Here is a 15,051-nt window from a genome sequence, read left to right as displayed (position 1 = left end):
TAGTGCCACACTGTTGTATAATACTAGCGCAGCACCACACTGTTGTATAAGACTAGCGCAGCACCACACTGTTGTATAAGACTAGCGCAGCACCACACTGTTGTATAATACTAGTGCCACACTGTTGTATAATACTAGCGCAGCACCACACTGTTGTATAATACTAGCACCACACTGATGTAGAATACTAGTGCCACACTGTTGTATAATACTAGTGCCACACTGTTGTATAAAACTAGCGCAGCACCACACTGTTGTATAATAGTAGTGCCACACTGTTGTAGAATACTAGCGCAGCACCACACTGTTGTAGAATACTAGCGCAGCACCACACTGTTGTAAAATACTAGTGCCACACTGTTGTATAAAACTAGCGCAGCACCACACTGTTGTATAATACTAGCGCAGCACCACACTGTTGTATAATACTAGCGCAGCACCACACGGTTGTATAATACTAGCGCAGCACCACACTGTTGTATAATACTAGCGCAGCACCACACTGTTGTATAATACTAGCGCAGCACCACATTGTTGTAGAATACTAGCGCAGCACCACACTGTTGTATAATACTAGTGCCACAGTGTTGTATAATACTAGCGCAGCACCACACTGTTGTATAATAGTAGTGCCACACTGTTGTAGAATACTAGCGCAGCACCACACTGTTGTAGAATACTAGCGCAGCACCACACTGTTGTAAAATACTAGTGCCACACTGTTGTATAAAACTAGCGCAGCACCACACTGTTGTATAATACTAGCGCAGCACCACACTGTTGTATAATACTAGCGCAGCACCACACGGTTGTATAATACTAGCGCAGCACCACACTGTTGTATAATACTAGCGCAGCACCACACTGTTGTATAATACTAGCGCAGCACCACATTGTTGTAGAATACTAGCGCAACACCACACTGTTGTATTATACTAGCGCAGCACCACATTGTTGTAGAATACTAGCGCAGCACCACATCGTTGTATAATTCTAGCGCAGCACCACACTGTTGTAGAATACTAGCGCACCACCACACTGTTGTATAATACTAGCGCAGCACCACATTGTTGTAGAATACTAGCGCAACACCACACTGTTGTATTATACTAGCGCAGCACCACAGTGTTGTAGAATACTAGCGCAGCACCACATCGTTGTATAATTCTAGCGCAGCACCACACTCTTGTGTAATACTAGCACCACACTGTTGTAGTATACTAGCACAGCACCACATCGTTGTATAATACTAGCACAGCACCACACACTTGTATAATACTAGCGCAGCACTACACTGTAGTATAATAATAGCGCAGCACCACACTGTTGTATAATACTAGTGCAGCACCACATCGTTGTATAATTCTAGCGCAGCACCACACTCTTGTATAATACTAGCGCAGCACCACACTGTTGTATAGTACTAGTGGAGCACCACACTGTTGTATAATACTAGCGCAGCACCACACTGTTGTAGAATTCTAGCGCAGCACCACACTGTTGTATAATACTAGCACCACACTGTTGTATAGTACTAGCACAGCACCACACTGTTGTAGAATACTAGTGCCACACTGTTGTGTAATACTAGCACAGCACCACACTGTTGTAGAATACTAGTGCATCACCACACTGTTGTATAATAATAGTGCCACACTTTTGTATAATACTAGTACCACACTCTTGTATAATACTAGCGCAGCACCAGACTGTTGTATAGTCCTAGCACAGCACCACACTGTTGTATAATACTAGTGCAGCACCACACTGTTGTAGAATACTAGCGCAGCACCACACTCTTGTATAATACTAGCACCACACTGTTGTATAGTACTAGCACAGCACCACACTGTTGTATAATACTAGCACAGCACCACACTGTTGTAGAATACTAGTGTATCACCACACTGTAGTATAATACTAGTGCCACACTCTTGTATAATACTAGCGCAGCACCAGACTGTTGTAGAATACTAGTGCCACATTTTTGTATAATACTAGCGCAGCACCACACTGTTGTATAATACTAGCGCAGCACCACACTGTTGTATAATACTAGCACAGCACCACACTGTTGTAGAATACTAGTGCCACACTCTTGTATAATACTAGTGCAGCACCACACTGTTGTATAATACTAGTGCAGCACCACATTGTTGTATAATACTAGTGCAGCACCACATTGTTGTATAATACTAGTGCAGCACCACATTGTTGTATAATACTAGCGCAGCACCACACTGTTGTATAATACTAGCGCAGCACCACACTGTTGTATAATACTAGCACAGCACCACACTGTTGTAGAATACTAGTGCCACACTCTTGTATAATACTAGTGCAGCACCACACTGTTGTATAATACTAGTGCAGCACCACATTGTTGTATAATACTAGTGCAGCACCACATTGTTGTATAATACTAGTGCAGCACCACATTGTTGTATAATACTAGCGCAGCACCACACTGTTGTATAATACTAGTGCAGCACCACATTGTTGTATAATACTAGTGCAGCACCACACTGTTGTATAATACTAGCGCAGCACCACACTGTTGTATAATACTAGCGCAGCACCACACTCTTGTATAATACTAGTGCAGCACCACATCGTTGTATAATACTAGTGCAGCATCACACTGTTGTATAATATTAGCGCAGCACCACACTGTGGACCTCATTCAGAGTCGGTCATTGCGGCCGCACGGTCGTACGCCACCGATGTTCGCTAAACTGCCCATGCGTAAAGTTCGCAATGCGCGTGCGCAAACTAGCGGCTACGATCAGAAATTTCTCTCTCCTTGAACACAGCCAGGTCGGTAGTTTGAGTGACAGAATGAGGCATTTCTGGGTGGTAACAGGGGAATGTGCTTGAAAACGGGGGTGTGGAGATCCGAACGCAGGCGTGCCTAATTATGCGAACGGCGTTTTATGGGAGTGCATAATTAACAAAGTAGTGTCATGGCACACGTGACATGGGAGGTTTTACACTGACTTGATCGTACAGCTTAAGAGAGGGTATGGTCAACCTTTAGCTCTACGACCAGTTCCGATGGTTTCCGATACTCGCGATTAATCCTTATATGGCCGGAGATGACGTGTAATGCGTACGAGATGGGGGCGTTTGATTAGCGATCTGACCGCATCCTCCCCTTGGTCGGCCAGCTAACGATGCGACCTTAGGGATGCAACATGCGTGTGCATCATTTGCATATTTATTTATTTATTTTATTATCAGTTATTTATATAGCGCACACATATTCTGCAGCGCTTTACAGAGAATAGTTGACCATTCACATCAGTCCCTGCCCCAGTGGAGCTTACAATCCATATTCCCTATCACATGCGCACACACATACACACTAGGGTTAATTTTTTTTTTTTGTTGGGAGCCAATTAACCTACCAGTATATTTTTGGAGTGTGGGAGGAAACCGGAGTACCCGGAGGAAACCCACGCAAGCACAGGGAGAATATACAAACTCCGCACAGTGAGGGCCGTGGTGGGAATTGAACCCACGACCTCAGTGCTGCGCTATACACTGTTGTATAATACTAGTGCCACATATTTGTATAATACTAGTGCAGCACCACACTGTTGTATAATACTAGCACAGCACCACACTGTTGTATAATACTAGCGCAGCACCACACTGTTGTAGAATACTAGCGCAGCATCACACTGTTGTATAATATTAGCACCACACTGTTGTATAATACTAGTGCAGCACCACACTGTTGTATAATACTAGCGCAGCACCACACTGTTGTATAATACTAGCGCAGCATCACACTGTTGTATAATATTAGCACCACACTGTTGTAGAATACTAGCGCAGCACCACACTGTTGTAGAATAGTTGCGCAGCACACTGTTGTATAATACTAGCACCACACTGATATAGAATACTAGCGCAGCACCACACGGTTGTATAATACTAGCGCAGCACCACACTGTTGTATACCAGTGCAGTACCACACTGTTGTATAATACTAGCGCAGCACCACACTCTTGTAGAATACTAGCGCAGCATCACACTGTTGTATAATACTAGTACAGCACCACACTGTTGTATAATACTAGTGCAGCACCACACTGTTGTATAATACTAGCGCAGCACCACACTGTTGTAGAATACTAGCACAGCACCACACTGTTGTATAATACTAGTGCAGCACCACACTGTTGTATAATACTAGTGCAGCACCACACTGTTGTATAATACTAGCGCAGCACCACACTGTTGTAGAATACTAGTGCAGCACCACACTGTTGTATAATACTAGCGCAGCACCACACTGTTGTAGAATACTAGCGCAGCATCACACTGTTGTATAATATTAGCACCACACTGTTGTATAATACTAGTGCAGCACCACACTGTTGTATAATACTAGCGCAGCACCACACTGTTGTATAATACTAGCGCAGCATCACACTGTTGTATAATATTAGCACCACACTGTTGTAGAATACTAGCGCAGCACCACACTGTTGTATAATACTAGCGCAGCATCACACTGTTGTATAATATTAGCACCACACTGTTGTAGAATACTAGCGCAGCACCACACTGTTGTAGAATAGTTGCGCAGCACACTGTTGTATAATACTAGCACCACACTGATGTAGAATACTAGCGCAGCACCACACGGTTGTATAATACTAGCGCAGCACCACACTGTTGTATACCAGTGCAGTACCACACTGTTGTATAATACTAGTGCAGCACCACACTGTTGTAGAATACTAGCGCAGCATCACACTGTTGTAGAATACTAGTGCAGCGCCACATCATTGTATAATACTAGCGCAGCATCACACTGTTGTATAATATTAGCGCAGCACCACACTGTTGTATAATACTAGTGCAGCACCACACTTCTATAATACTAGTGCAGCACCACACTGTTGTATAATACTAGTGCAGCACCACACTTCTATAATACTAGTGCAGCACCACACTGTTGTAGAATACTAGCACCACACTGTTGTATAATATTAGCGCAGCACCACACTGTTGTATAATACTAGTGCAGCACCACACTTCTATAATACTAGTGCAGCACCACACTGTTGTATAATACTAGTGCAGCACCACACTTCTATAATACTAGTGCAGCACCACACTGTTGTATAATACTAGCACCACACTGTTGTAGAATACTAGCGCAGCACCACACTGTTGTAGAATAGTTGCGCAGCACACTGTTGTATAATACTAGCACCACACTGATGTAGAATACTAGCGCAGCACCACACTGTTGTAGAATACTAGCGCAGCACCACACTGTTGTAGAATAGTAGCGCAGCACACTGTTGTATAATACTATAATATTAGCGCAGCACTACACTGTTGTATAATACTATAATATTAGCGCAGCACTACACTGTTGTATAATACTATAATACTAGCGCAGCACCACACTTATATAATACTAATGCAGCACCACACTGTTGTATAATACTAGCACCACACTGTTGTAGAATACTAGCGCAGCACCACACTGTTGTAGAATAGTTGCGCAGCACACTGTTGTATAATACTAGCACCACACTGATGTAGAATACTAGCGCAGCACCACACTGTTGTAGAATACTAGCGCAGCACCACACTGTTGTAGAATACTAGCGCAGCACACTGTTGTATAATACTATAATATTAGCGCAGCACTACACTGTTGTATAATACTATAATATTAGCGCAGCACTACACTGTTGTATAATACTATAATACTAGCGCAGCACCACATTGTTGTATAATACTATAATACTAGCGCAGCACCACACTTATATAATACTAATGCAGCACCACACTGTTGTAGAATACTAGCGCAGCACCACACTTATATAATACTAGTGCAGCACCACACTGTTGTATAATACTAGCACCACACTGTTGTATAATACTAGTGCAGCACCACACTGTTGTAGAATACTAGCGCAGCACCACACTGTTGTAGAATAGTAGCGCAGCACACTGTTGTATAATACTAGCACCACACTGATGTAGAATACTAGCGCAGCACCACACTGTTGTAGAATACTAGCGCAGCACCACACTTATATAATACTAGTGCAGCACCACACTGTTGTAGAATACTAGCGCAGCACCACACTGTTGTAGAATAGTAGCGCACCACACTGTTGTAGAATACTAGCGCAGCACCACTTTTCTGGATAGAGAGGTTTATTAGTGAGTGTCCACCGACTCAATATTAGGGTGCTGCAGCTGTTTTTACTATTTGAAAACATTTTTAGTACTCTTTAATATTTTATGGTTATTTATTAACGCCTGGACATATGGATTTTTGAATAATCAACTGACAATATGTCGACATGATGACAGCCAAAAGGTCGGAATCGGCATAAGGTCAACAGTTAAAATTTAGACACCGTCAAAATGTCGACAATAAATAAATGTTGACAGTGAAAATGTAAACACTTGACTGTCTATGCCCAAACCCTGCAGCACAGCGCCATGCACAGCAAGCAGAAGGCCCATGGGTAATGATATCATCCCTATTAAAGTCAAAGATTGGCATCTAAATTTGCCTCCTGCTTCTTTATAGCCTGTGCTGGTTCTGATTACATTTGTAGCGTTATATACTGTATGCAGTATATACCTCTAACGTCCGTTTCATTATTTGAATATTGTGCCACCTGCTGGTTATTGCTATCCATTGCAAGGATAAAAAAATGCAGATTGCAGATCTTTGGGATCACTGGGATTTTATTCAATATTTATTTAAATAAAAAAAAGAATGATCCCGCATTTTATAGACTATACAGTAAATAGTGTCTACATTGATATTCCAATTTAAAATTATCACTGTATTTGGGATATCACAATCCCTGGATCCATACACCACCCGGGGTCATTGATGTGAATATATATGTATAAATTATTATAGGATTATTCATGATTGGCAAATATCAGGTTATGTCTGTTCTACAGGGACGATGCAATGATCAGCGCGATGTAGTTACATGCAGCCTGTAATGATACATTGCGCCATCGTGAGCTGAATCACGCAGTGTGTACGGCGCGTGCGATGTATCGTCATATTGCACCATCGTACGGTGTGCACCCAACTTTAGAGAACGAGTCAGTGATGATGGTGATTCTTTTATGTTCTACACTGTAAGATGATGTTCTTCTCAAACTCAGCCCTCAGGACCCGTTTACAGGTCACGATCTACAGACCACCTACCTGGGCACAGGTGTAATCACTACCGCCAGTTACAATATAAAAGATGTGACAAATTCATTCCTATAGAACACATTATATAGATCCACAGGTTGTCTGGAAAACGTGTATATGAGGTCCCATGGGAGGAGTTTGAGAAACACTCTAGTGCAGTGGTTCCCAAACTGTGCACCGCAGCGCACTCGCAGGGGGCTCCGCAGGTCGCGTGGTTCCAAATCAAATGATTTTTGGTCTATTTACTAAGCAGTGTTAGGAGACTAACAGCCTCATTTATCAACGAGTTTATAAATCAAAACTAGTGATAAATATCACTGTGTATGATAAATAATGCTCCAGCCAATCAGCTCCCAACTGTCATTTTTCTAACAGTTGACAGTTGGGAGCTGATTGGCTGAGCACCATTTATCAGAAAAAGTGATATTTATCACTAGTTTTGAGTGATAAACTCGTTGATAAATGAGGCTGTAAGTGAAAAGTGATAAGGTGCCAGCCAATCAGCTCCCAACTGTCATTTTTCAAACACAGCCTGTGAGATGACAGTGGGGAGCTGGTTGGCTTTTCACACTATCTTCAGATGGCGTTAGCTGCTGAGGCCAATATCGGGAATGCATTTGGCAGCATCGTATCCCCCATAGACACGTATGGGGGAGGTGGCTGACAACGGCAATGGAGGGATTGCAGCAGGTATCTCCGATACCTGCTGCGATCCCTCCTTCATACATCTGGGGGATACTTAGTATTTGAGGTAAACCCCCGAAAACAGGTGTTTTCGGGAATTTACCTCAAATTCACTTTGATAAATGGGCCCCTATAAGAGGAATGTGAAGAGGTCTGAGGATATATGAGGGATTTCTGATTGGTATAAGGGTCACATGAGGAAGTCAAGGCATGTGGGGTGGTATGATAAGCATTAATTGGCATGCGAGGAGGCCTGAGGGCATATGGGGGTGGGCTGATAGACATTATAAGGGGCAGGTATGGAGGACTGAGGGGCAAGTAAATGGCATTTGGGAATGTCAGAAGGCATGCAGGGTGGTCAGTTGGCCAGTATACTGTAAGTAACATGTAAGGAGGTCTGGAAGTATGTATGGGCTTCTGATGGGCATACAAATGGCATGTGTGGAGTTCTGTGAGCTTGTGGTGGATCTGATGCGCATATAAATGCACGTGGGGGGATCTGATGGACATACAAATGGCAAATAGGGAAGTGATAGAATGTGAGGGTAGACTGATGGGCATATACATGCCATGTATCTTCCTCTCTTCATGGCTGCCCATAAAGAACGATATGGGCAATCAGAAAGACAACCGTGTACACCACCACCACCACCACCACATGACTGTACCTAGGGTTGGCAAGTAACCACAATGGGATTGCCATAATGCAGGAAATAATCAGCAAAATAATATCGATCTTCTCTGAGAACGATGATATTTTCGTGCATGCAAAGTTAGGGAGTTCAGTAAAATTGCACATACGCAGTTAAAAAAATTTTTTTTATTAAAAGCGGACGCTTGTGAAGTGGAGCTGGAGACACCGGAGAACAGGTAGTATCACAATTTTTGGATTGACTCTATTAATGCATCATGTCTCCAGAATCAATCCAAAAATCGTGGCATTAAAAATCTTTAAAAAAAATAATAAAAAATAAGCGGTTGATGCCCCTCCCTAGCCGGCCTGTCACTGCCTTCTGGATTATATAGACCAGGGAAATGGTTTCTGAGATTCACAGAAGTTCCCACAAACTATGAAGGTAACAAAAAATAATACTGAACAAAACAGAGATGCATTTCTTGGCCAAATACTAAATATATTTACAGACTATCCCTTAACAATAATGCAAAAGCAATCAGTAAGTAGATACTATTATTTATTTCTTTTTAAATTGAGTATTTATTGTTTAATTTTTTTTTAATGTTTTCCAATTGAACAATACAATATAACAATAAAAAAATAAAAAAAAAACAATTATCACACATAAAAATCATAAAAGTAGTCACTATTATTTATTTATTTATTTTTAAATTGAGTAATTTTTTTTAATTTTTTTCCAATTGAACAGTACAATATAACAATAAAAAAATAATAAAAAAAAACCATACATCAAAATCATAAAAGTAGACACTATTATTAAATCAAGGAATTCCTTCAAACTACTCCAGTGGCCTGATGTGAGAAAATACACAGACAAGACAACCAGACATCGGCTTTTGCATTATAGATGTCCCCCTTGCACTACACAGGCGCAATGTTTAACAAAGCCGTCTCTGCAGTATTTTGACACCTCTCCCTTTCTCTGCTCCAGCCAGCAGCCGACACCAGATGCCGAAAAGATGACATCAATGGACCACTGGCCCAGCAGGGGAAAAAATCTGCATTGCCGCTAATCCAGAAAGGAGCAGGGAGGGACTCAGGTACGGTTGATGTAGGGAGCATATGGTTTGGGTGGGGGTCTCACAAGCCGTGTCTGTGCCATGCTTCCGCAGGGAGATGTGCCATGTCCCAAACGGGGTGCAGGTGTCTGGGGTCATGTAAACAAATCCAGTCAACCGTGGATGTAAGTCGCTTTCAAAGGCTAAGCGGGCACCGCCCAGGAGCGTTACCCCCAGATGCCCTGATCATGTTGTTCTGTTTGAGCCTGTGCCAGCTGCCGCCGATTCTAATCTGCCACCTGCCAAATGAGGAAAGTGCTGCCACTGCCAGCACCCAATGGAGTAGTAAGTTCAGGTAATGAACAGGTCCGGTTACTTAATCAGAAGTCCCAGTACAAACTTGGCACGCTCAGACGCTTGTCACTTACCCGCTTGTAGTTCAGTGCAGGGGCTGTCGTATTACATATCACAGGCGTTACCCAGATCTGTACTATTATCACAGGAGAATAGACTGAAAAGACCCAGAGCCTCAATACATCAAAAGGGCAATTAGTACACACCTGATGCCGGTTTTATATTCTAATCTAGACACCTCAAATCATCACCATCCCATTCTAACAAGTCCCATTTACATCCAGCCCGCCTGCTGCCGCTCGTCCTCATGTCAGAGTTCAGCGAAGGCGTTTCTGCTGCTTCAATCACTAGGCTGCTGCGAGTGTCGGATATCACAATTTCATGTTACAGCTGCCTGTGTGCTACTTCCAGGCTGTCAGTAAACAGATAATGTAAAGCAAAAACCAAATCGGTAAATAAAAATTGAAAAATGACAGATAAAGCCATTATGGTGCACATAGTGGGGCCTATGGACTAAGCCTTGGTGAGAGATAAAGTACCAACCAATCAGCTCCTGACATTTTCCAAACACAGCCTGTAACATGACAGTTAGGAGCTGATTGGTTGGTACTTTGGGGTCTATTTACTAAGCCTTTGATGGAGAGGTAGTGAACGGAGATAAAGTACCAGCCAACAGTGCCAGATTAAGGTCCACATGGGCCTGGAGCTGAAATTTATAAAGGGCCTATTGTGTGTTGCCACAGTGAGTGTGACCAGCATGGCAGGCAGGGCCGGCAACAGAAATCACGGGCCCGGTATACACATTTTTTAGGGCCTCCCCCTCATATCCCTCCCCCTATCCCTATCACAGAAGGGGATAGGCAGGGGCGTTTCTAGAGAGGAGGGGGCCCATGTGCCGTCTCCGACACGGGCCCCCTCCTCTCCACCCGGCAGCGCACTGAGCTGTGTGCGGCCATCGCCGGAGTTATAGACTCTGGGCACTAGAGTGTGCTCAGAGTCTATAGTGTATACACAGATCACCGGGAAAATGGGCGAGACGGCCATTTTCCCTCTACTGTGCATGCGCAAACGATGGGAAAATGGCCGCCGCGACCATATTCCAGTCGTTCTACAGTGCCGGACGCCAGCGCCGACGTGGGACTCCGGAGTGGTAAGTAATATTATTGGTGCAGGGTGTGCGGTATGGGCCCCCCTGGACCCAGGGGCCCGTGTTCCCGCACACCCTGCACCCATTATAGATACGCCCCTGGTGATAGGGAGAAGCAGTGGGTGACAGGGGTAAGTGAGGGCTCAGTATAAGGGTGTAAAGGGGTTAATTGGGTTGGAAGAGGTTACTGGGACATGAAGGGAAAGTATCAGGGGGAAACAGGGAGTTAGAAAGAGAAATAGAATGCATAAATATGAATCTGACTTTACCTTACCTTTCATTCTCTGGTCAACACAACAGGGTTCTCTGCACCTCAGCTGTTAGTACAGTAGGCCGATTCGGGCAGCTGGGTGCTGCTCGCAGGTAATGCCGCCAGTTTCCCGGCCTCTCGCTATTGCAGGTTGAGCCCCAGCAGAAGGTGTAACCCCCTCACATGACAGCGCTTCCCCCGTGATCAGCACTCTCTGTGCCACTATTTTCCACCAGATCCGCATACCCTTTGCGCCGGGGCCGGTCATTACATTGTGACGACAGGCCTCCGGTAACAGCAGTTTCAAAGAGGAGGAGGCGGGAGGGGAGGTAATGGCCCGTGGCAGTGTACTGATAGAGTCAGTCTGACTCATTACAGTACTGCTGTCAATACCGCTGCAGGCACCCTCATTACCACGGGACCCGGTGCAATGCACCGGCTGGACATTACGCCACTGAGCCGGTGATGGACCATGCAGTGACGGGCCCCATACATGCCTGTAGCAGAGCAGAATATCGGGGCCCGGTATGGCTGTGCCCCTAGCCCCCCCCTGTCGCCGGGCCTGATGGTGGGGGTGTGACCAGCATAGCGTGGGTGTGACCAGCATGGCGGGGATGTGGTCGGCCGATAGGCAATTGATTAAGAGCATCACCTCCTGAGCACAGCTGTATGTGTGGGCAATAAACTCTCATGGTAACCATGACGAGCACCAGGGGCGTTTCTAGAAAGGAGTGGGCCCCCTCCCCTCAGTCCGACGGCCACACTTATAGACTCTGGGCACTAAAGTCTATAGCACCGGGGAAAATGGCCGCGGCGATCATTTTCCAGCCATTTTTACAGCGCAGGCACTTCAGCATTCTCAGAAGAAATACCACGTGGTGTTTCTTTTGAGCATGTTGAAGTGTTGTTATGTTTCTTGTCTTTAACGGTCCCGACGGAAGGGGACTGAAGTCGATAACGGTCCCGACGGAAGGGGACTGAAGTCGATAACGGTCCCGACGGAAGGGGACTGAAGTCGATAACGGTCCCGACGGAAGGGGACTGAAGTCGATAACGGTCCCGACGGAAGGGGACTGAAGTCGATAACGGTCCCGACGGAAGGGGACTGAAGTCGACAGGACCGCATGAGTATCTCTATGTGACTTGAGATTATATCATTTGATTGCTGTTTGCATATGGATCAGCCTGATAGCTATTAAAAGCATGTTGGATTGAGCCAGGAGCTTAATGATATACCTTTTATCTAGGTGGTGATGAAGAGTTCTAATATGGTGGATTAATACTGTGGTGAAACCTCATGGATATTTTATTCCATACAAATAAATAAAAAGCTTTTTTCTATTTTTCTGAATGAGAGTGCCCTCTTCATTGTGGAACTATTCTATGGCTGGATGGATATAATTCTGACCTTTTTGGAGTGAGCACCTCACAAGTTGCAAAGGTTCAAAGGTTTGAGAGGAGAGCAAACAGCTTTTCCTTATATATATATATATATATATATATACATACATACACACACTACCTTTCAAAAGTTTGGGGTCACTTAGAAATTTGCGTATTTTTGAAAGAAAAGCACTGTTTTTTCAATGAAGATAACATTAAATTAATCAGAAATACACTCTATACATTGTTAATGTGGTAAATGACTATACTAGCTGCAAAGATCTGGTTTTTACAGGAATATCTACATAGGTGTATAGAGGCCCATTTCCATCAACCATCACTCCAGTGTTCTAATGGTACATTGTGTTTGCTAAGCGCATTAGAGGACTAATGGATGATTAGAAAACCCTTGTGCAGTTATGTTAGCACAGCTGAAAACGAGTTTGCTCGTTAGGGAAGCTATAAAACTGGCCTTCCTTTGAGCTAGTTGAGTATCAGGAGCATCACATTTGTGGGTTCGATTATACTCTCCAAATGTCCAGAAAAAGAGAACTTTCATGTGAAACTCGGCAGTCTATTCTTGTTCTTAGAAATGAAGGCTATTCCATGCGAGAAATTGCCAAGAAACTGAACATTTCCTACAACCGTGTGTACTACTACCTTCAGAGAACAGCACAAACAGGCTCTAACCCAGTGGCGTAACTAGGGCAGGGCGAGCGGGGTGCTTGACCTGGGTGCCGTGGGACCGGCGGCGCGGGGGGGTGCCGCCGGCACGGTACGGCTCCTGCAGTGGGTAATGGGACAGACGTCATGACGTCTGTCCCATTATGTTGAGCGCGCCAGCCCGGGAGGACTGGCGGGCGGCGGGAGCGGCATCGCGGACTGGAGGAGCAGCAGCAGCGTGGTTTCAGGTAAGTAAGTTTTTATATATATATATTTTTAAAAACCTGTCAGCACTACTGGGGGCACAACGGGGGTGGCTACCACTGGGGGGACCTCTACTGGGGTGGGGGCATAACGGGGGGGGGTGGCTACTACTGGGGGCACCATTATTAGGAGGACCTCTACTGAGAGGGGGGGGCTATTACTGGGGGCACCATTATTGGGAGGAACTCTACTGGGGGGCTATTACTGGGGGCACCATTATTAGGAGGACCTCTACTGGGGGGGGCTATTACTGGGGGCACCATTATTAGGAGGACCTCTACTGGGGGGGCTATTACTGGGGGCTCCATTATTGGGAGGACCTCTACTGGGGGGGACTATTACAGGGGGCACTTAATCGGGAGGGGGAACCTCAACTGGGGACCACTACTTGGGGGGGGGGACTACTACTGGGGGCATTATAAAAGGGGCCTACTACTAGGGGCACTGCACTGGGGGGACTACAACTGGGGGCAATAACAGGAAGAACCACTACAGGGACCACTGGATAGGGGTGGTCACTACTGGGAGCCTGCATCAGGGGGACCACTACTGGGGGCACTGCATGGGAGGGGGGGGGGGGACTACTGCTGGGGGCACTATATAAGGGGCTTACTGCTAGGGGCACTGCGGGGACCACTACAGGGGGCACTAGATAGGGGGGATCACTACTGGGTGCCTGCATAAGGGGACCACTACTGGGAAACCTGCATGGGGGGGGACTACTGCTGGGGGCACTATATAAAGGGCACTGCATGGGGGGGGGGACTACTACTGGGGGCACTATATAAAGGGCACTGCATAAGGGGATACCACTACTGGGTGCACTGCATTGTGGGGACTGCTACTGGGGGCACTGCATAAGGGGGAACACTACATAGGGCACTGCATTTGGGGGGACCACTACTAGGGGCACTGAGTAAGGGGAACTAATTGGGGGCTGTATAAAGGGGACCACTACTGGGGATACTGTATAGGGGGCACTACTATGGGCCTGCATAAGAGGGACCACCACTGCATACTGGGGGTACTGTATAAGGGGTACTATTGGGGTTAAGGTGCATATGGATAGGAATGTTCAGCGTAAAAATAAAGGTGTGTGTCATGTTGACACGCCCCATTTCTAAGTGACCACGCCCATTTTTTTCCCACGCGCGCACATATCCGAATGTTGGTTAGGGGGGGGGGGGCTCCCTTGCTCCCTTTTCAAATTTGCCCTGGGCTCCAAATACCCTAGTTACGCCACTGCTCTAACCAGAGTAGAAAGAGAAGTGGGAGGCCCCGATGCACAACTGTGCAAGAAGACAAGTACATTAGAGTCTCTAGTTTGAGAAATAGACGCCACACAAGTCCTCAACTGGCAGCTTCATTAAATGGTACCCGCAAAACGCCAGTGTCAATGTCTAC

At 45.4% G+C, this 15,051-nt stretch overlaps 1 pseudogene across 1 annotated transcript in view; it reads left to right on the top strand.

The window, feature by feature from the left end:
- Nucleotides 1-15,051, top strand: part of LOC148480687 (uncharacterized) — a 45,659-nt pseudogene that overhangs the window by 22,545 nt on the left and 8,063 nt on the right. Inside the window, exon 4 of the transcript XR_015871949.1 lies at nucleotides 9,520-9,628. The product of XR_015871949.1 is annotated as an uncharacterized LOC148480687 (transcript). The remainder of the gene's footprint in view (nucleotides 1-9,519; nucleotides 9,629-15,051) is intronic.

The sequence above is a fragment of the Taudactylus pleione genome, unplaced genomic scaffold, assembly GCF_031769625.1.
Source record: "Taudactylus pleione unplaced genomic scaffold, aTauple2 ptg000607l, whole genome shotgun sequence".
NCBI classification, from domain to species: domain Eukaryota; kingdom Metazoa; phylum Chordata; class Amphibia; order Anura; family Myobatrachidae; genus Taudactylus; species Taudactylus pleione.
This window is presented reverse-complemented; position numbering and strand designations above follow the sequence as displayed.